Source organism: Lepisosteus oculatus, chromosome 1 (assembly GCF_040954835.1).
Source record: "Lepisosteus oculatus isolate fLepOcu1 chromosome 1, fLepOcu1.hap2, whole genome shotgun sequence".
In the NCBI taxonomy this organism is placed as follows: domain Eukaryota; kingdom Metazoa; phylum Chordata; class Actinopteri; order Semionotiformes; family Lepisosteidae; genus Lepisosteus; species Lepisosteus oculatus.
In genome coordinates this window covers 5,644,935-5,666,581 of record NC_090696.1, presented here as the reverse complement: position 1 = coordinate 5,666,581, position 21,647 = coordinate 5,644,935, and the positions used below count along the sequence as shown (strand labels likewise).

The 21,647-nt window shown below is 52.5% G+C and overlaps 9 non-coding genes across 9 annotated transcripts; 5 read left to right on the top strand and 4 right to left on the bottom strand.

The window, feature by feature from the left end:
- Positions 1 to 2,062: 2,062 nt before the first annotated feature.
- On the top strand, positions 2,063 to 2,232 carry LOC138241443 (U1 spliceosomal RNA). The gene has a single exon (XR_011190674.1). It is a non-coding gene; the product is annotated as a U1 spliceosomal RNA (small nuclear RNA).
- A 1,389-nt stretch (positions 2,233 to 3,621) lies between these two features.
- LOC138241738 (5S ribosomal RNA) lies at positions 3,622 to 3,740 on the bottom strand. The gene has a single exon (XR_011191005.1). It is a non-coding gene; the product is annotated as a 5S ribosomal RNA (ribosomal RNA).
- A 6,823-nt stretch (positions 3,741 to 10,563) lies between these two features.
- On the top strand, positions 10,564 to 10,733 carry LOC138241442 (U1 spliceosomal RNA). The gene has a single exon (XR_011190672.1). It is a non-coding gene; the product is annotated as a U1 spliceosomal RNA (small nuclear RNA).
- Positions 10,734 to 12,122: 1,389 nt separating this feature from the next.
- On the bottom strand, positions 12,123 to 12,241 carry LOC138241737 (5S ribosomal RNA). Its single transcript, XR_011191001.1, has one exon. It is a non-coding gene; the product is annotated as a 5S ribosomal RNA (ribosomal RNA).
- Positions 12,242 to 13,909: 1,668 nt separating this feature from the next.
- On the top strand, positions 13,910 to 14,073 carry LOC138241392 (U1 spliceosomal RNA). Its single transcript, XR_011190619.1, has one exon. It is a non-coding gene; the product is annotated as a U1 spliceosomal RNA (small nuclear RNA).
- A 1,385-nt stretch (positions 14,074 to 15,458) lies between these two features.
- Positions 15,459 to 15,577, bottom strand: LOC138241736 (5S ribosomal RNA). Its single transcript, XR_011191000.1, has one exon. It is a non-coding gene; the product is annotated as a 5S ribosomal RNA (ribosomal RNA).
- Positions 15,578 to 17,245: 1,668 nt separating this feature from the next.
- On the top strand, positions 17,246 to 17,409 carry LOC138241391 (U1 spliceosomal RNA). The gene has a single exon (XR_011190618.1). It is a non-coding gene; the product is annotated as a U1 spliceosomal RNA (small nuclear RNA).
- A 1,385-nt stretch (positions 17,410 to 18,794) lies between these two features.
- Positions 18,795 to 18,913, bottom strand: LOC138241734 (5S ribosomal RNA). Its single transcript, XR_011190998.1, has one exon. It is a non-coding gene; the product is annotated as a 5S ribosomal RNA (ribosomal RNA).
- Positions 18,914 to 20,581: 1,668 nt separating this feature from the next.
- Positions 20,582 to 20,745, top strand: LOC138241390 (U1 spliceosomal RNA). The gene has a single exon (XR_011190617.1). It is a non-coding gene; the product is annotated as a U1 spliceosomal RNA (small nuclear RNA).
- The last annotated feature ends 902 nt before the right edge of the window (positions 20,746 to 21,647 follow it).

Sequence of the window (21,647 nt, the reverse complement as noted above, 5' to 3'; positions counted from 1 at the left end):
GTTTAAGAAAGGAGCAAAAAATGACATAAAGAACTGGAGACCCCTCAGCCTGTTAGGCGTGGACACTAAGATCCTGTCCAAAGCCCTTTTCCTGCGCCTACAAAATGTAGTGGCCTCACTGGTAGGGAAAGAACAGACATGTGGGATAGCAGGACGCCTGATGAGCGACAACCTGGCCTTGTTGAGGGATGTCTGTCTGTACTCTGAGGATCGCTCCCTCCCTCTGTGCATTTTAGGTGTAGACCTAGAAAAGGCCTTTGACCGCCTAAACCGGCAGTACTTAACATCGGTACTTGAGCACATGAAGTTTGGCCCCATCATGAGAAAGTGGATTAACCTGCTGTACACAGGTAGCAACAGCAGAGTCATGGTTAATGGCAATAGATCACGCACCTTTGAAGTCTGTTCAGGGGTGAGGCAGGGCTGCCCATTATCCCCCTTGTTATTCGTTTTGGCTATGGAGCCCTTAGCCTGTGCCTTGCGCCAGGATCAGGCCATTAATGGGATACCAGTGCCTGGAAGTGGGGGAGGAGAGGTAAAGACATCTCTATACATGGATGACGTCACCCTGCTCCTCTCTGACAATGCCTCAATTAGCAGAGCTCTGCAGTGCTGTGATCGGTTCTCTTTGGCTTCCTCCGCAAAAATTAACACATCTAAGAGTGAGATTTTTTATCAGAACTGGAGGGAGCCAAAAGAAGGACATGATCTCAGGCTGCAAGAGAAGAGAATTAAGGTCCTGGGGGTGTATTTTGGAGAAGAGATGGGAACAGTAAATTGGCAGAACAAATTGCCAATCTTAAACAAAAAACTGATGCAATGGAAGGACCGAGACCTCACCATGACAGGGAAGGTGCTGGTCATCAAAGCCGAGCTCTTGCCTGTCTTGAATTTTCTGGCTTCTACCTTCCCAATCCCACACCGTGTTGCGGCGGTGCTGAGGAGATTGATGTTTCAATTTCTATGGGGTGGGAAGCAGGAAAGACTCAGAAGGGAAATAATGTACAGGCCGCTACCCTCAGGGGGGAAGTCTGTCCCAGATATTGCTACGAAGCTGCTGTGCATTTTCCTGGCCTCTGTGCTGAGAGGCTTTGCAACAGCACCTGCAGCGCGTACCTGGACTTATTTTTCCAGGCTCTGGGTAGGTAGGGAGGTGTTCAGAGTGTGGGGTGTCAGACCCAAGCTGGACGTCCCACTCTCTGACACATGCCCTGCAATTTATGGGACAGTTAAAAGTTTTCTAAGATCTCACCCAATTGGCCATATTCCCCTCCGAGATGTCAGCGTCCAAAAACTGGAAGATTTCGTAGCACCCCAGAACAATAGGCAGACCCCTGTGGGCATTTTAACATCAGCCCAAACAAGGAAGGTGTGGAAACACACATCCTCTAAATTTCTGTGCAACATTCACAGAGATTTAGCCTGGAGTGTCGTCCACCAGTGCTTACCGGTACGAACTTTCTTGTACCGTAGGGGCCTCACCCCCAGCCCTCGCTGCGTTAGGGTGGGCTGCGGCGAGGAGGAGACTGTGACCCACCTCCTGTGGTCCTGCTTTTTTGCTAAGGCCTTCTGGGCACAGTTTGAAGATTGGTTGCAGGCTCTCTCGCCCCAATTTACCCTGACCGCTGCTTTCATCATATACGGCATCTCTCCTGTCAAGCTTCCTCCTGACGTGTTTGACAGGATCTGGGCCGTGGTGAACAGTGGGAAAGACGCCCTGTGGAGAGTGAGGAACATGGGGCTGTTCAAAGGCATCGAGGTCCCAGTCAAGGCAGCAGGTAGCCTGGCCCTGTTCATCACCCGAGAGAACTATTACCTCAGAGATCTGTGGAGAGAAGGGAGGGAGGAAGCAGAAAATCTGTGGGAAATAGAGGGCATTGGACAGTATCTCAAGAAACTGTGAAAAACATTATCATGTTTAAATAAAGAATGTGATTTGCACCAGAAAAAAAGAAAATTGTTGCTATGTAACTGGTTCCGTGTCAAAATGTAATGAGATGTGATCATATATACTGTTTTAAGTATGTATATTAATGTAAAGCTTTCTGATTTGTGATTTCCTGTATTTTTTTGTGAAAAGAAAATAAAGTTCTTAAAAATCGAAATCGGTTCACCCAGGGCGAGGCTCGGCCATTGCACTCCGGCTGTGCTGACCCCTGCGAATTCCCCAAATGTGGGAATCTCGACTGCATAATTTCTGGTAGTGGGGGACTGCGTTCGCGCTCTCCCCTGATGTGCTTGGTCCAAAATCAGATGCAACAGTGCGGGCGGCTTTGCCTTCTGCTGGGGAGCTGTGCCGGGTGCCCCTGAAGCGGCTTTCAGAGATGGGGGGTCACTGCAGAAACGCCCCGGGGTTTTTCGCGAGCACCGCCTGACAACGTGGTCCTCCTTTTCATGCCTGCTACAGCCATAACGCTATTTGTATAACCACAAAAAACAATCTTGTGCTTATACACGTTAAATGTTCACCTCGTGACAAGGTACTTCAATTGTGATCTTTCAGCTTGTCTGACCCTGGTGGTCTGGCTGACTTTTGCTTCTTCCGCTCTCTGTCCGGGGACAGTAATCCTTTATTGTTTCTCTCACACTCCATCAGTTTGACTTTGTAGTTCAGTCTGTTGCCCGTGTGTGTGTACCAGTTTGTAGTGCCATGTAACCTGACTACCTTACGTCCTGCACTCATAATATAGAGAGAGAGAGAGAGAGAGAGATAAATACTGTATATCTTAAGAACAAAATCCAACACCAAAAGCTCTTCATGAGTCGTTATACCCCAGCATTGAAACCGAGTTCTTACCGGCATGCAACACATTGCTAATCCAACCAGAAGATCAAGGTGTGATGGTCAACTTGAAGTGCATGAAGTAAGAGTAAAACGATGTACCCCGAAGCAGGACCACAATTCGAAAGGAGTGGATGCCACTATTTCTCGTATTTTCTTAGTTATAGGTCCATGGAAGCATTTCAAGCTAATTACACTACTCCTCCTGGACATGAATTCCCTTTTCAAAGCGAGTCTTTTTGCTGTAGTTTGCATGGTTTAGGATGCAGATCGAGGTTAGCCTTGATTTGGTCATGGGGGCCTCGGTACTGTATGCTAATGCTAAAGACAGTTCACCAGTTTTCTGATTGTTGGGTTCTGTATCAGTGCAGGAATGTCAAATAGTGAATGGCTGTACCTCTGTTGTATCCGTGCTCAATGAACGAAATCGGTTATAAATGAATGTATGTATATTTGTACGCAAAACGAGTTGTTTATTGACTGACCTTCAATTGCAGATTTAGAGGCAGCTTCGATATTCGTTTTACAGCCGTTTTTTTTCATATGAGTCACACGCATGCCATTCAAAGGGCCACTTTAGCGATGAGCAGATTGATCCATGTTTCTTGTGCATCTGAAGGGATGTGAGGGAGCTTCTCTTTCTGAACTGGCATGCCTTAAAAATGGACGACCGTCGCGATACCGTTTGCCAGTCAGTGTTGCTGGATGAAACAAAAGTGGGAAGATTGTAATGTTTGGTCTTTTCGTGAGCACCCCGGGAAATAAATGTCCATAGTCGAGGGTTTTTCCTCCCAAAGCCTACGGCACCAGCGGCGACCCCTGCTGGCCGGGAGAGCAAAAGCTTACAGCACCTGGTATTCCCAGGCGGTCTCCCATCCAAGTACTAACCAGGCCCGACCCTGCTTAGCTTCCGAGATCAGACGAGATCGGGCGTGTTCAGGGTGGTGTGGCCGTAAGCGAAAGCAACGGCGCCTGACTCGCTACTTGAAGCTGTGTGTGGCGGGGGCTCCGGGCCCCCCGGGCGGGACTCAAGGATCGTTCGTGTGCAACTCTTTGGAAAGGAGCTGCTTTCCAAATCGCATTGCGTGCCTGGATGTTGGCGACTGTGCGACTGTGCTCCCGTGCTCCCTTCAGTTGCCTGGCCCTGCTCTTGCCCCGCACTGGAGCAGGACAAAGAAACTGCACGGAGGAGCACCAGGCAAGTCTTTTCCAGACAAAAACCTCCGGTGCACAGCACACTGCAAACATTTCGGGGCTGTCGCGTGTTTATTTCAGCACATCCATCAAGCGCCGCGGCTGAACGCGCGGCGCCTCCGCCCTCTTGTGGCCTTGCGGCGTCAGAGCAAGAGGCTCCTTCTCGCTGCCCTTCCGCTGTGTTGCAGGGCCCCGAGAGGGAACCCGGAGCGCGCACTGATGGGTGACACCGCCGTGACTCCTTCTCGAGAGAGACGCCCTGGGATTTGGAACGGCCAAGGAGGGTCAGGACACCTCGGTTTGACGCCTCCCCCCGAAGGACGGCGCCTGTTTGTGCAGCAGAGTGTCGCCATCAGGAGGCTGGGGCATAAGAGGGCCACACAGCCCGCAGGGTGAGCGCTCCCTACTGGTCCCAGTCACACCTCTTGCAGGAGCAGCAGCAACCGGAGCTTTCCCGGGGGCCGGCCAGGCTCACACCTGCTGGGCTGCCGGGGGTGAGCCCAGTCGAGAGTCGCAGGGCGAGACCTAGTCACCGGGGAGAAACGATACAAGTGAAGGATTGCTCGGCTCTCGGCACTTGAAAAGACCGACAAATGACTCGTTCCCGCCGGAGCTGATTGTACCCGCATGTGTGGTGTCGTCCTCTCCCCCCGCCCCGCTGTGTTTGCTGTATTGTCTCTGAAGCCGGCCCCCCCGAGACGAGACGGGCTGTTCCTGTGCCCCAATTAACACTTTACAGGTGCCATTCCCCGGCATTGTGGCCATTGTCGGTGCTCACACGCGATAAGATAAGGCGGAGGAGAGCGGGGCATGCCCAGCGCCAGACATTCAAGGAGGGGGCAGTGCGAGGTGAGGTGAGGTGAGGTGCGACACGACACGCCGGAGCCCCGACGCTGCTAACGCGGAGCACTTGTTGGACCGGCATCGAAAGGACGTGTGCGCACGGAGCGAGCCTTCCCTGCGGCGGAGCGCGGGAACTTTCTCCCCCCCGCCCCCGCTGCAGGAGTTGTGTGCGCTGCAGCGGTGCCGAGAGAAAAGCACAGAAGGCAGCAGGCTCTGGAGAGCAGGTAAGAGACGGAGCCTTGTGGGCAGGCGAGCAGGCTCGTTTTTTTGGAAATTGCTGAAAAGGTTTGTTCGGTGTGTGGCAGGCGCACGTCGCGAGCTTGCGTGGCGATCTGCCGGCCTGGTGATATGTAAATGAGGCCGAATTGCATCCCGGGACATGCTGCGGATGCGAAATGGCGACTGCAGATGTGTAGGAAACGACGCGCTCGTTTTCTCGCTTTGCCCTCGCTTTTGAGTGTTAGTGTGGCGTGTGAGTGTGCGAAAGAGTGGGCCCAGCAGGAGGCGGTGGCGTGCGGGGCGAGGAGCTGGCCTAGGCTGCGAGTACTGTGCTGTGAGTGCGGGCCGCTTGCAGGGGCCTGTCCAACTCATACTTACCTGGCAGGGGAGATACCTTGATCAAGAAGGAGGTTCACCTTGATCAGCCTGTAGGTGGAGTAGTTGGATTGTTTTTCTTTTGTTGGAAGCAGTGTTCGATTTGCGGTTTTTGAAATGGCAACCTTTGGATCCCGTAAGAATGCTGTACGTTTTGAGCTCTTGGATGACCTCTTCATGGATCGTATGCAGTTCAGCAGAAAAGTGTTACAGAAGGAACTTGGCTTTGAACCTCGGCACTTGGATTTCATCTTCGCTCTCCCAGGTCAGAAAGCATTTGAGGTTGTATTTGCTACCTATCCTCTGTTTGAACAATGCGTGGATGTGTTTGAGGCAAAAAGAGGCAAAGTTCCTGCACTTGAGAAGATCAACTTGCAGCCTCTGACACAGAGAGAGAGGAAAACGGTGCATGTTGTTATGTTCTCGGAACTGGCAAAGACGGAGGACATTCACACCTGGCTTAACCAGTACTGCACCGTCCACCATGGAACTGAGGTTAGAGATGTTGATGGTATAAAAACAGGAGCAAGGAAATTCGAGGTTCGCTTGCTACCGGACAGCGTAAATGGAGGCTTAAGGCACCTGCCCTCTACAATCCGGCTGGGCGCCTGCAATGGCTATGTGTTTTATGTGGGACAACCAAAGGTGTGTCGGCGCTGTGGTGCTGTGGGACACCTGGCATCGTCCTGCACTGTGAAATGCTGCAAGACCTGTGGCAAACAGGGACATTTAGCCTCTGACTGTTCAATGCTGCCAAAGTGCAATTTATGTGGCTCGGAAGGACACGTTTTTAAGAACTGCCCTCACGCCTACGCCAATAAACTCAAAATGAGAAAGGATGAGGCAGTGCTTGTTTCAGCCAAACCGGCCCGAAAATCCAAAGCAAACAACAAGTCAAACAAAGTACCCTTGTTGGACAAAGACTCTCAGCCTCCAGCCAGGATCAGTCCTGCTGTGGCTCCGGGGCTGGTGGAAGAGAAATCCACTACGCCCCCACAACCGCAGACTGCACCAGACAAGCACGAGGGTTTGAAAACCCCCGAGAACAGCGAGGACCCCTCCCCCACTCCTGCTCCTCAGAACGAGGGCCAGTGTGGGGCCCCCCGGTGGAGCGGGTCCAGCGAGGATACCCAGGATTCAGCGGAGCTGCTTTTCTCAGACTCTGCAAGTGCTACAGATGCCCTCCTCTCCTCCATCCAGTCCATCACGGAGGATCTGCAGCAGCTGGTGGGTGAGGGGGAAGAGGAGACTGGTGCATCGGCTGCACCCCTTTCCCCTCAGTGCTCCCAGGAGCTGGACTTGAGGAAAAGAAAAAATGACTCTGTTTTCTCCCCGAGCGAGGAGGAAGGAGAGCATGGCGATGGGGACAGCTGGAACCTCTCCACCCCTCCCTCTACCCCCTTCCTTGAAATGGACTCTGTGAACGCTTTTACTGCTGCCACCCTGATGAAGGCTCATTCAGAGGATGGCTGGCAGGAAATTGGTAAGAAGAAAAAGAAAAAGAAAAAGGTAACAGGTGAGACCGAAGAGAAATGTGTTTTGTAAAGACCGGTTCCACTTTCTTATGTAATATGGCTCTTAACATAATTTCTCTTAACACAAGAGGTATCAATGACAGAGTTAAATGCCAGTCTGTCTTTGATTACCTCCAGCAGAGAGAGGGAGATGTGTTGATGTTGCAGGAGTGTGCTTTAGCCTATCAAGAGAGGTATAAAAGTTTTGAAGATAGGTGGGATAAAGGGCCTTCTGTTTGGTCAGGGGACAATAACAACAGAGCCTCTGGCGTGGCCATTCTTTTCAAAGGATGGGCATTCAAATTGAAAAGTATTCAGCGGGTCATAGATGGCAGGTTGCTGTGTGTGGATGTGGAATGGGGGACCGTTAACCTGCGGCTAATCAATGTGTATTGCCCTACTGACGTAGGAGGAAGGGTGGAGCTACTCAAGGCACTCTCCCCCCTATTGTTATGCAGCACAGACGTGATAGTGGGAGGGGATTTTAATTGTATCTTAGAGCACACAGACAGGCAGTCTAGCTCGCCGATAAAATTGGATTCCAGCTCACTGGCCCTGCAAAACTTAGTTCAAGACTTTAAACTCTCAGACACATATAGATGTATATATCCCACAACAGCAGGATATACATGGTCAGGGAGGAATAGCAGCTCCAGAATTGACTATTGCTTTGTCTCAGAGAGAGTGAAAGTTGTTGGGGTCACTCTTCAGCCTGTCTTCTTCTCAGATCATCAGGCTTTAGGGTGTAGAGTGGAACTCCAGGGCGGGACTGTCTTTGGCCCAGGCCTCTGGAAACTCAACACAAAGCTGCTAGAGAACGAGGGGGTAGTATCCCGCTACAAGGAGAAACTATCACAGTGGCTGTCCTTGCAGTGTCTGTACGGGTCAGTAGGAGAGTGGTGGGAGGAGGTGAAGGTGAGGACAAAGGCCTTTTTCATGGCTGAGGGAAGGAAGGCTGCTGCCAGACGGAGAGGAGTGCTAGCCAGGAAACAGAGGCAGCTGCAGCGTCTCTACACGATGCTGCACAGTGGCTTCGATGTGCTCGAGGATATCGCCCTTTTAAAAAAGGACATCCGGAGCATAGCCGAAGAAAGTAGTCGAGGAGTGCTGTTAAGAAGCAGAGTGCAGTTCTTGGAAGAAAATGAGAAGTGTACTCGCTTCTTTTTCAGGAAAGTGGTAGGCTCCAAGACTGTCATGGAAAGTGTAGTTGATGAGGAGGGACGAGAGAGAACAGAGCCGAGTGCTATCCTCTCCTGCACCGAGGCCTTCTACTCAAGACTGTACAGCTCTACAGAGGTAAAGGATGAAGATATTCATTTTTTTACCTCAAAGCTAGAAAACATTTTGAGTGAAGAAGATAGGGAAGTACTTGAGAGGGATTTGACAGTAGAAGAGCTGAGACAGGCTATGGAGAGCTTACAGAAGGGGAAAACTCCGGGTGCTGACGGGCTCCCTAAAGAATTTTATTGCACCTTTTGGGATCTGCTTCAGGATCCGCTACTGCTCCTATTCGAGGAAAGCTACAAGACAGAATTGCTGCCTGACTCCTTAAGAGAAGGCACTATCTCTCTCTTGTTTAAGAAAGGAGCAAAAAATGACATAAAGAACTGGAGACCCCTCAGCCTGTTAGGCGTGGACACTAAGATCCTGTCCAAAGCCCTTTTCCTGCGCCTACAAAATGTAGTGGCCTCACTGGTAGGGAAAGAACAGACATGTGGGATAGCAGGACGCCTGATGAGCGACAACCTGGCCTTGTTGAGGGATGTCTGTCTGTACTCTGAGGATCGCTCCCTCCCTCTGTGCATTTTAGGTGTAGACCTAGAAAAGGCCTTTGACCGCCTAAACCGGCAGTACTTAACATCGGTACTTGAGCACATGAAGTTTGGCCCCATCATGAGAAAGTGGATTAACCTGCTGTACACAGGTAGCAACAGCAGAGTCATGGTTAATGGCAATAGATCACGCACCTTTGAAGTCTGTTCAGGGGTGAGGCAGGGCTGCCCATTATCCCCCTTGTTATTCGTTTTGGCTATGGAGCCCTTAGCCTGTGCCTTGCGCCAGGATCAGGCCATTAATGGGATACCAGTGCCTGGAAGTGGGGGAGGAGAGGTAAAGACATCTCTATACATGGATGACGTCACCCTGCTCCTCTCTGACAATGCCTCAATTAGCAGAGCTCTGCAGTGCTGTGATCGGTTCTCTTTGGCTTCCTCCGCAAAAATTAACACATCTAAGAGTGAGATTTTTTATCAGAACTGGAGGGAGCCAAAAGAAGGACATGATCTCAGGCTGCAAGAGAAGAGAATTAAGGTCCTGGGGGTGTATTTTGGAGAAGAGATGGGAACAGTAAATTGGCAGAACAAATTGCCAATCTTAAACAAAAAACTGATGCAATGGAAGGACCGAGACCTCACCATGACAGGGAAGGTGCTGGTCATCAAAGCCGAGCTCTTGCCTGTCTTGAATTTTCTGGCTTCTACCTTCCCAATCCCACACCGTGTTGCGGCGGTGCTGAGGAGATTGATGTTTCAATTTCTATGGGGTGGGAAGCAGGAAAGACTCAGAAGGGAAATAATGTACAGGCCGCTACCCTCAGGGGGGAAGTCTGTCCCAGATATTGCTACGAAGCTGCTGTGCATTTTCCTGGCCTCTGTGCTGAGAGGCTTTGCAACAGCACCTGCAGCGCGTACCTGGACTTATTTTTCCAGGCTCTGGGTAGGTAGGGAGGTGTTCAGAGTGTGGGGTGTCAGACCCAAGCTGGACGTCCCACTCTCTGACACATGCCCTGCAATTTATGGGACAGTTAAAAGTTTTCTAAGATCTCACCCAATTGGCCATATTCCCCTCCGAGATGTCAGCGTCCAAAAACTGGAAGATTTCGTAGCACCCCAGAACAATAGGCAGACCCCTGTGGGCATTTTAACATCAGCCCAAACAAGGAAGGTGTGGAAACACACATCCTCTAAATTTCTGTGCAACATTCACAGAGATTTAGCCTGGAGTGTCGTCCACCAGTGCTTACCGGTACGAACTTTCTTGTACCGTAGGGGCCTCACCCCCAGCCCTCGCTGCGTTAGGGTGGGCTGCGGCGAGGAGGAGACTGTGACCCACCTCCTGTGGTCCTGCTTTTTTGCTAAGGCCTTCTGGGCACAGTTTGAAGATTGGTTGCAGGCTCTCTCGCCCCAATTTACCCTGACCGCTGCTTTCATCATATACGGCATCTCTCCTGTCAAGCTTCCTCCTGACGTGTTTGACAGGATCTGGGCCGTGGTGAACAGTGGGAAAGACGCCCTGTGGAGAGTGAGGAACATGGGGCTGTTCAAAGGCATCGAGGTCCCAGTCAAGGCAGCAGGTAGCCTGGCCCTGTTCATCACCCGAGAGAACTATTACCTCAGAGATCTGTGGAGAGAAGGGAGGGAGGAAGCAGAAAATCTGTGGGAAATAGAGGGCATTGGACAGTATCTCAAGAAACTGTGAAAAACATTATCATGTTTAAATAAAGAATGTGATTTGCACCAGAAAAAAAGAAAATTGTTGCTATGTAACTGGTTCCGTGTCAAAATGTAATGAGATGTGATCATATATACTGTTTTAAGTATGTATATTAATGTAAAGCTTTCTGATTTGTGATTTCCTGTATTTTTTTGTGAAAAGAAAATAAAGTTCTTAAAAATCGAAATCGGTTCACCCAGGGCGAGGCTCGGCCATTGCACTCCGGCTGTGCTGACCCCTGCGAATTCCCCAAATGTGGGAATCTCGACTGCATAATTTCTGGTAGTGGGGGACTGCGTTCGCGCTCTCCCCTGATGTGCTTGGTCCAAAATCAGATGCAACAGTGCGGGCGGCTTTGCCTTCTGCTGGGGAGCTGTGCCGGGTGCCCCTGAAGCGGCTTTCAGAGATGGGGGGTCACTGCAGAAACGCCCCGGGGTTTTTCGCGAGCACCGCCTGACAACGTGGTCCTCCTTTTCATGCCTGCTACAGCCATAACGCTATTTGTATAACCACAAAAAACAATCTTGTGCTTATACACGTTAAATGTTCACCTCGTGACAAGGTACTTCAATTGTGATCTTTCAGCTTGTCTGACCCTGGTGGTCTGGCTGACTTTTGCTTCTTCCGCTCTCTGTCCGGGGACAGTAATCCTTTATTGTTTCTCTCACACTCCATCAGTTTGACTTTGTAGTTCAGTCTGTTGCCCGTGTGTGTGTACCAGTTTGTAGTGCCATGTAACCTGACTACCTTACGTCCTGCACTCATAATATAGAGAGAGAGAGAGAGAGAGAGATAAATACTGTATATCTTAAGAACAAAATCCAACACCAAAAGCTCTTCATGAGTCGTTATACCCCAGCATTGAAACCGAGTTCTTACCGGCATGCAACACATTGCTAATCCAACCAGAAGATCAAGGTGTGATGGTCAACTTGAAGTGCATGAAGTAAGAGTAAAACGATGTACCCCGAAGCAGGACCACAATTCGAAAGGAGTGGATGCCACTATTTCTCGTATTTTCTTAGTTATAGGTCCATGGAAGCATTTCAAGCTAATTACACTACTCCTCCTGGACATGAATTCCCTTTTCAAAGCGAGTCTTTTTGCTGTAGTTTGCATGGTTTAGGATGCAGATCGAGGTTAGCCTTGATTTGGTCATGGGGGCCTCGGTACTGTATGCTAATGCTAAAGACAGTTCACCAGTTTTCTGATTGTTGGGTTCTGTATCAGTGCAGGAATGTCAAATAGTGAATGGCTGTACCTCTGTTGTATCCGTGCTCAATGAACGAAATCGGTTATAAATGAATGTATGTATATTTGTACGCAAAACGAGTTGTTTATTGACTGACCTTCAATTGCAGATTTAGAGGCAGCTTCGATATTCGTTTTACAGCCGTTTTTTTTCATATGAGTCACACGCATGCCATTCAAAGGGCCACTTTAGCGATGAGCAGATTGATCCATGTTTCTTGTGCATCTGAAGGGATGTGAGGGAGCTTCTCTTTCTGAACTGGCATGCCTTAAAAATGGACGACCGTCGCGATACCGTTTGCCAGTCAGTGTTGCTGGATGAAACAAAAGTGGGAAGATTGTAATGTTTGGTCTTTTCGTGAGCACCCCGGGAAATAAATGTCCATAGTCGAGGGTTTTTCCTCCCAAAGCCTACGGCACCAGCGGCGACCCCTGCTGGCCGGGAGAGCAAAAGCTTACAGCACCTGGTATTCCCAGGCGGTCTCCCATCCAAGTACTAACCAGGCCCGACCCTGCTTAGCTTCCGAGATCAGACGAGATCGGGCGTGTTCAGGGTGGTGTGGCCGTAAGCGAAAGCAACGGCGCCTGACTCGCTACTTGAAGCTGTGTGTGGCGGGGGCTCCGGGCCCCCCGGGCGGGACTCAAGGATCGTTCGTGTGCAACTCTTTGGAAAGGAGCTGCTTTCCAAATCGCATTGCGTGCCTGGATGTTGGCGACTGTGCGACTGTGCTCCCGTGCTCCCTTCAGTTGCCTGGCCCTGCTCTTGCCCCGCACTGGAGCAGGACAAAGAAACTGCACGGAGGAGCACCAGGCAAGTCTTTTCCAGACAAAAACCTCCGGTGCACAGCACACTGCAAACATTTCGGGGCTGTCGCGTGTTTATTTCAGCACATCCATCAAGCGCCGCGGCTGAACGCGCGGCGCCTCCGCCCTCTTGTGGCCTTGCGGCGTCAGAGCAAGAGGCTCCTTCTCGCTGCCCTTCCGCTGTGTTGCAGGGCCCCGAGAGGGAACCCGGAGCGCGCACTGATGGGTGACACCGCCGTGACTCCTTCTCGAGAGAGACGCCCTGGGATTTGGAACGGCCAAGGAGGGTCAGGACACCTCGGTTTGACGCCTCCCCCCGAAGGACGGCGCCTGTTTGTGCAGCAGAGTGTCGCCATCAGGAGGCTGGGGCATAAGAGGGCCACACAGCCCGCAGGGTGAGCGCTCCCTACTGGTCCCAGTCACACCTCTTGCAGGAGCAGCAGCAACCGGAGCTTTCCCGGGGGCCGGCCAGGCTCACACCTGCTGGGCTGCCGGGGGTGAGCCCAGTCGAGAGTCGCAGGGCGAGACCTAGTCACCGGGGAGAAACGATACAAGTGAAGGATTGCTCGGCTCTCGGCACTTGAAAAGACCGACAAATGACTCGTTCCCGCCGGAGCTGATTGTACCCGCATGTGTGGTGTCGTCCTCTCCCCCCGCCCCGCTGTGTTTGCTGTATTGTCTCTGAAGCCGGCCCCCCCGAGACGAGACGGGCTGTTCCTGTGCCCCAATTAACACTTTACAGGTGCCATTCCCCGGCATTGTGGCCATTGTCGGTGCTCACACGCGATAAGATAAGGCGGAGGAGAGCGGGGCATGCCCAGCGCCAGACATTCAAGGAGGGGGCAGTGCGAGGTGAGGTGAGGTGAGGTGCGACACGACACGCCGGAGCCCCGACGCTGCTAACGCGGAGCACTTGTTGGACCGGCATCGAAAGGACGTGTGCGCACGGAGCGAGCCTTCCCTGCGGCGGAGCGCGGGAACTTTCTCCCCCCCGCCCCCGCTGCAGGAGTTGTGTGCGCTGCAGCGGTGCCGAGAGAAAAGCACAGAAGGCAGCAGGCTCTGGAGAGCAGGTAAGAGACGGAGCCTTGTGGGCAGGCGAGCAGGCTCGTTTTTTTGGAAATTGCTGAAAAGGTTTGTTCGGTGTGTGGCAGGCGCACGTCGCGAGCTTGCGTGGCGATCTGCCGGCCTGGTGATATGTAAATGAGGCCGAATTGCATCCCGGGACATGCTGCGGATGCGAAATGGCGACTGCAGATGTGTAGGAAACGACGCGCTCGTTTTCTCGCTTTGCCCTCGCTTTTGAGTGTTAGTGTGGCGTGTGAGTGTGCGAAAGAGTGGGCCCAGCAGGAGGCGGTGGCGTGCGGGGCGAGGAGCTGGCCTAGGCTGCGAGTACTGTGCTGTGAGTGCGGGCCGCTTGCAGGGGCCTGTCCAACTCATACTTACCTGGCAGGGGAGATACCTTGATCAAGAAGGAGGTTCACCCAGGGCGAGGCTCGGCCATTGCACTCCGGCTGTGCTGACCCCTGCGAATTCCCCAAATGTGGGAATCTCGACTGCATAATTTCTGGTAGTGGGGGACTGCGTTCGCGCTCTCCCCTGATGTGCTTGGTCCAAAATCAGATGCAACAGTGCGGGCGGCTTTGCCTTCTGCTGGGGAGCTGTGCCGGGTGCCCCTGAAGCGGCTTTCAGAGATGGGGGGTCACTGCAGAAACGCCCCGGGGTTTTTCGCGAGCACCGCCTGACAACGTGGTCCTCCTTTTCATGCCTGCTACAGCCATAACGCTATTTGTATAACCACAAAAAACAATCTTGTGCTTATACACGTTAAATGTTCACCTCGTGACAAGGTACTTCAATTGTGATCTTTCAGCTTGTCTGACCCTGGTGGTCTGGCTGACTTTTGCTTCTTCCGCTCTCTGTCCGGGGACAGTAATCCTTTATTGTTTCTCTCACACTCCATCAGTTTGACTTTGTAGTTCAGTCTGTTGCCCGTGTGTGTGTACCAGTTTGTAGTGCCATGTAACCTGACTACCTTACGTCCTGCACTCATAATATAGAGAGAGAGAGAGAGAGATAAATACTGTATATCTTAAGAACAAAATCCAACACCAAAAGCTCTTCATGAGTCGTTATACCCCAGCATTGAAACCGAGTTCTTACCGGCATGCAACACATTGCTAATCCAACCAGAAGATCAAGGTGTGATGGTCAACTTGAAGTGCATGAAGTAAGAGTAAAACGATGTACCCCGAAGCAGGACCACAATTCGAAAGGAGTGGATGCCACTATTTCTCGTATTTTCTTAGTTATAGGTCCATGGAAGCATTTCAAGCTAATTACACTACTCCTCCTGGACATGAATTCCCTTTTCAAAGCGAGTCTTTTTGCTGTAGTTTGCATGGTTTAGGATGCAGATCGAGGTTAGCCTTGATTTGGTCATGGGGGCCTCGGTACTGTATGCTAATGCTAAAGACAGTTCACCAGTTTTCTGATTGTTGGGTTCTGTATCAGTGCAGGAATGTCAAATAGTGAATGGCTGTACCTCTGTTGTATCCGTGCTCAATGAACGAAATCGGTTATAAATGAATGTATGTATATTTGTACGCAAAACGAGTTGTTTATTGACTGACCTTCAATTGCAGATTTAGAGGCAGCTTCGATATTCGTTTTACAGCCGTTTTTTTTCATATGAGTCACACGCATGCCATTCAAAGGGCCACTTTAGCGATGAGCAGATTGATCCATGTTTCTTGTGCATCTGAAGGGATGTGAGGGAGCTTCTCTTTCTGAACTGGCATGCCTTAAAAATGGACGACCGTCGCGATACCGTTTGCCAGTCAGTGTTGCTGGATGAAACAAAAGTGGGAAGATTGAAATGTTTGGTCTTTTCGTGAGCACCCCGGGAAATAAATGTCCATAGTCGAGGGTTTTTCCTCCCAAAGCCTACGGCACCAGCGGCGACCCCTGCTGGCCGGGAGAGCAAAAGCTTACAGCACCTGGTATTCCCAGGCGGTCTCCCATCCAAGTACTAACCAGGCCCGACCCTGCTTAGCTTCCGAGATCAGACGAGATCGGGCGTGTTCAGGGTGGTGTGGCCGTAAGCGAAAGCAACGGCGCCTGACTCGCTACTTGAAGCTGTGTGTGGCGGGGGCTCCGGGCCCCCCGGGCGGGACTCAAGGATCGTTCGTGTGCAACTCTTTGGAAAGGAGCTGCTTTCCAAATCGCATTGCGTGCCTGGATGTTGGCGACTGTGCGACTGTGCTCCCGTGCTCCCTTCAGTTGCCTGGCCCTGCTCTTGCCCCGCACTGGAGCAGGACAAAGAAACTGCACGGAGGAGCACCAGGCAAGTCTTTTCCAGACAAAAACCTCCGGTGCACAGCACACTGCAAACATTTCGGGGCTGTCGCGTGTTTATTTCAGCACATCCATCAAGCGCCGCGGCTGAACGCGCGGCGCCTCCGCCCTCTTGTGGCCTTGCGGCGTCAGAGCAAGAGGCTCCTTCTCGCTGCCCTTCCGCTGTGTTGCAGGGCCCCGAGAGGGAACCCGGAGCGCGCACTGATGGGTGACACCGCCGTGACTCCTTCTCGAGAGAGACGCCCTGGGATTTGGAACGGCCAAGGAGGGTCAGGACACCTCGGTTTGACGCCTCCCCCCGAAGGACGGCGCCTGTTTGTGCAGCAGAGTGTCGCCATCAGGAGGCTGGGGCATAAGAGGGCCACACAGCCCGCAGGGTGAGCGCTCCCTACTGGTCCCAGTCACACCTCTTGCAGGAGCAGCAGCAACCGGAGCTTTCCCGGGGGCCGGCCAGGCTCACACCTGCTGGGCTGCCGGGGGTGAGCCCAGTCGAGAGTCGCAGGGCGAGACCTAGTCACCGGGGAGAAACGATACAAGTGAAGGATTGCTCGGCTCTCGGCACTTGAAAAGACCGACAAATGACTCGTTCCCGCCGGAGCTGATTGTACCCGCATGTGTGGTGTCGTCCTCTCCCCCCGCCCCGCTGTGTTTGCTGTATTGTCTCTGAAGCCGGCCCCCCCGAGACGAGACGGGCTGTTCCTGTGCCCCAATTAACACTTTACAGGTGCCATTCCCCGGCATTGTGGCCATTGTCGGTGCTCACACGCGATAAGATAAGGCGGAGGAGAGCGGGGCATGCCCAGCGCCAGACATTCAAGGAGGGGGCAGTGCGAGGTGAGGTGAGGTGAGGTGCGACACGACACGCCGGAGCCCCGACGCTGCTAACGCGGAGCACTTGTTGGACCGGCATCGAAAGGACGTGTGCGCACGGAGCGAGCCTTCCCTGCGGCGGAGCGCGGGAACTTTCTCCCCCCCGCCCCCGCTGCAGGAGTTGTGTGCGCTGCAGCGGTGCCGAGAGAAAAGCACAGAAGGCAGCAGGCTCTGGAGAGCAGGTAAGAGACGGAGCCTTGTGGGCAGGCGAGCAGGCTCGTTTTTTTGGAAATTGCTGAAAAGGTTTGTTCGGTGTGTGGCAGGCGCACGTCGCGAGCTTGCGTGGCGATCTGCCGGCCTGGTGATATGTAAATGAGGCCGAATTGCATCCCGGGACATGCTGCGGATGCGAAATGGCGACTGCAGATGTGTAGGAAACGACGCGCTCGTTTTCTCGCTTTGCCCTCGCTTTTGAGTGTTAGTGTGGCGTGTGAGTGTGCGAAAGAGTGGGCCCAGCAGGAGGCGGTGGCGTGCGGGGCGAGGAGCTGGCCTAGGCTGCGAGTACTGTGCTGTGAGTGCGGGCCGCTTGCAGGGGCCTGTCCAACTCATACTTACCTGGCAGGGGAGATACCTTGATCAAGAAGGAGGTTCACCCAGGGCGAGGCTCGGCCATTGCACTCCGGCTGTGCTGACCCCTGCGAATTCCCCAAATGTGGGAATCTCGACTGCATAATTTCTGGTAGTGGGGGACTGCGTTCGCGCTCTCCCCTGATGTGCTTGGTCCAAAATCAGATGCAACAGTGCGGGCGGCTTTGCCTTCTGCTGGGGAGCTGTGCCGGGTGCCCCTGAAGCGGCTTTCAGAGATGGGGGGTCACTGCAGAAACGCCCCGGGGTTTTTCGCGAGCACCGCCTGACAACGTGGTCCTCCTTTTCATGCCTGCTACAGCCATAACGCTATTTGTATAACCACAAAAAACAATCTTGTGCTTATACACGTTAAATGTTCACCTCGTGACAAGGTACTTCAATTGTGATCTTTCAGCTTGTCTGACCCTGGTGGTCTGGCTGACTTTTGCTTCTTCCGCTCTCTGTCCGGGGACAGTAATCCTTTATTGTTTCTCTCACACTCCATCAGTTTGACTTTGTAGTTCAGTCTGTTGCCCGTGTGTGTGTACCAGTTTGTAGTGCCATGTAACCTGACTACCTTACGTCCTGCACTCATAATATAGAGAGAGAGAGAGAGAGATAAATACTGTATATCTTAAGAACAAAATCCAACACCAAAAGCTCTTCATGAGTCGTTATACCCCAGCATTGAAACCGAGTTCTTACCGGCATGCAACACATTGCTAATCCAACCAGAAGATCAAGGTGTGATGGTCAACTTGAAGTGCATGAAGTAAGAGTAAAACGATGTACCCCGAAGCAGGACCACAATTCGAAAGGAGTGGATGCCACTATTTCTCGTATTTTCTTAGTTATAGGTCCATGGAAGCATTTCAAGCTAATTACACTACTCCTCCTGGACATGAATTCCCTTTTCAAAGCGAGTCTTTTTGCTGTAGTTTGCATGGTTTAGGATGCAGATCGAGGTTAGCCTTGATTTGGTCATGGGGGCCTCGGTACTGTATGCTAATGCTAAAGACAGTTCACCAGTTTTCTGATTGTTGGGTTCTGTATCAGTGCAGGAATGTCAAATAGTGAATGGCTGTACCTCTGTTGTATCCGTGCTCAATGAACGAAATCGGTTATAAATGAATGTATGTATATTTGTACGCAAAACGAGTTGTTTATTGACTGACCTTCAATTGCAGATTTAGAGGCAGCTTCGATATTCGTTTTACAGCCGTTTTTTTTCATATGAGTCACACGCATGCCATTCAAAGGGCCACTTTAGCGATGAGCAGATTGATCCATGTTTCTTGTGCATCTGAAGGGATGTGAGGGAGCTTCTCTTTCTGAACTGGCATGCCTTAAAAATGGACGACCGTCGCGATACCGTTTGCCAGTCAGTGTTGCTGGATGAAACAAAAGTGGGAAGATTGAAATGTTTGGTCTTTTCGTGAGCACCCCGGGAAATAAATGTCCATAGTCGAGGGTTTTTCCTCCCAAAGCCTACGGCACCAGCGGCGACCCCTGCTGGCCGGGAGAGCAAAAGCTTACAGCACCTGGTATTCCCAGGCGGTCTCCCATCCAAGTACTAACCAGGCCCGACCCTGCTTAGCTTCCGAGATCAGACGAGATCGGGCGTGTTCAGGGTGGTGTGGCCGTAAGCGAAAGCAACGGCGCCTGACTCGCTACTTGAAGCTGTGTGTGGCGGGGGCTCCGGGCCCCCCGGGCGGGACTCAAGGATCGTTCGTGTGCAACTCTTTGGAAAGGAGCTGCTTTCCAAATCGCATTGCGTGCCTGGATGTTGGCGACTGTGCGACTGTGCTCCCGTGCTCCCTTCAGTTGCCTGGCCCTGCTCTTGCCCCGCACTGGAGCAGGACAAAGAAACTGCACGGAGGAGCACCAGGCAAGTCTTTTCCAGACAAAAACCTCCGGTGCACAGCACACTGCAAACATTTCGGGGCTGTCGCGTGTTTATTTCAGCACATCCATCAAGCGCCGCGGCTGAACGCGCGGCGCCTCCGCCCTCTTGTGGCCTTGCGGCGTCAGAGCAAGAGGCTCCTTCTCGCTGCCCTTCCGCTGTGTTGCAGGGCCCCGAGAGGGAACCCGGAGCGCGCACTGATGGGTGACACCGCCGTGACTCCTTCTCGAGAGAGACGCCCTGGGATTTGGAACGGCCAAGGAGGGTCAGGACACCTCGGTTTGACGCCTCCCCCCGAAGGACGGCGCCTGTTTGTGCAGCAGAGTGTCGCCATCAGGAGGCTGGGGCATAAGAGGGCCACACAGCCCGCAGGGTGAGCGCTCCCTACTGGTCCCAGTCACACCTCTTGCAGGAGCAGCAGCAACCGGAGCTTTCCCGGGGGCCGGCCAGGCTCACACCTGCTGGGCTGCCGGGGGTGAGCCCAGTCGAGAGTCGCAGGGCGAGACCTAGTCACCGGGGAGAAACGATACAAGTGAAGGATTGCTCGGCTCTCGGCACTTGAAAAGACCGACAAATGACTCGTTCCCGCCGGAGCTGATTGTACCCGCATGTGTGGTGTCGTCCTCTCCCCCCGCCCCGCTGTGTTTGCTGTATTGTCTCTGAAGCCGGCCCCCCCGAGACGAGACGGGCTGTTCCTGTGCCCCAATTAACACTTTACAGGTGCCATTCCCCGGCATTGTGGCCATTGTCGGTGCTCACACGCGATAAGATAAGGCGGAGGAGAGCGGGGCATGCCCAGCGCCAGACATTCAAGGAGGGGGCAGTGCGAGGTGAGGTGAGGTGAGGTGCGACACGACACGCCGGAGCCCCGACGCTGCTAACGCGGAGCACTTGTTGGACCGGCATCGAAAGGACGTGTGCGCACGGAGCGAGCCTTCCCTGCGGCGGAGCGCGGGAACTTTCTCCCCCCCGCCCCCGCTGCAGGAGTTGTGTGCGCTGCAGCGGTGCCGAGAGAAAAGCACAGAAGGCAGCAGGCTCTGGAGAGCAGGTAAGAGACGGAGCCTTGTGGGCAGGCGAGCAGGCTCGTTTTTTTGGAAATTGCTGAAAAGGTTTGTTCGGTGTGTGGCAGGCGCACGTCGCGAGCTTGCGTGGCGATCTGCCGGCCTGGTGATATGTAAATGAGGCCGAATTGCATCCCGGGACATGCTGCGGATGCGAAATGGCGACTGCAGATGTGTAGGAAACGACGCGCTCGTTTTCTCGCTTTGCCCTCGCTTTTGAGTGTTAGTGTGGCGTGTGAGTGTGCGAAAGAGTGGGCCCAGCAGGAGGCGGTGGCGTGCGGGGCGAGGAGCTGGCCTAGGCTGCGAGTACTGTGCTGTGAGTGCGGGCCGCTTGCAGGGGCCTGTCCAACTCATACTTACCTGGCAGGGGAGATACCTTGATCAAGAAGGAGGTTCACCCAGGGCGAGGCTCGGCCATTGCACTCCGGCTGTGCTGACCCCTGCGAATTCCCCAAATGTGGGAATCTCGACTGCATAATTTCTGGTAGTGGGGGACTGCGTTCGCGCTCTCCCCTGATGTGCTTGGTCCAAAATCAGATGCAACAGTGCGGGCGGCTTTGCCTTCTGCTGGGGAGCTGTGCCGGGTGCCCCTGAAGCGGCTTTCAGAGATGGGGGGTCACTGCAGAAACGCCCCGGGGTTTTTCGCGAGCACCGCCTGACAACGTGGTCCTCCTTTTCATGCCCGCTACAGCCATAACGCTATTTGTATAACCACAAAAAACAATCTTGTGCTTATACACGTTAAATGTTCACCTCGTGACAAGGTACTTCAATTGTGATCTTTCAGCTTGTCTGACCCTGGTGGTCTGGCTGACTTTTGCCTCTTCCGCTCTCTGTCCGGGGACAGTAATCCTTTATTGTTTCTCTCACACTCCATCAGTTTGACTTTGTAGTTCAGTCTGTTGCCCGTGTGTGTGTACCAGTTTGTAGTGCCATGTAACCTGACTACCTTACGTCCTGCACTCATAATATAATATATATATAGAGAGAGAGAGAGAGATAAATACTGTATATCTTAAGAACAAAATCCAACACCAAAAGCTCTTCATGAGTCGTTATACCCCAGCATTGAAACCGAGTTCTTACCGGCATGCAACACATTGCTAATCCAACCAGAAGATCAAGGTGTGATGGTCAACTTGAAGTGCATGAAGTAAGAGTAAAACGATGTACCCCGAAGCAGGACCACAATTCGAAAGGAGTGGATGCCACTATTTCTCGTATTTTCTTAGTTATAGGTCCATGGAAGCATTTCAAGCTAATTACACTACTCCTCCTGGACATGAATTCCCTTTTCAAAGCGAGTCTTTTTGCTGTAGTTTGCATGGTTTAGGATGCAGATCGAGGTTAGCCTTGATTTGGTCATGGGGGCCTCGGTACTGTATGCTAATGCTAAAGACAGTTCACCAGTTTTCTGA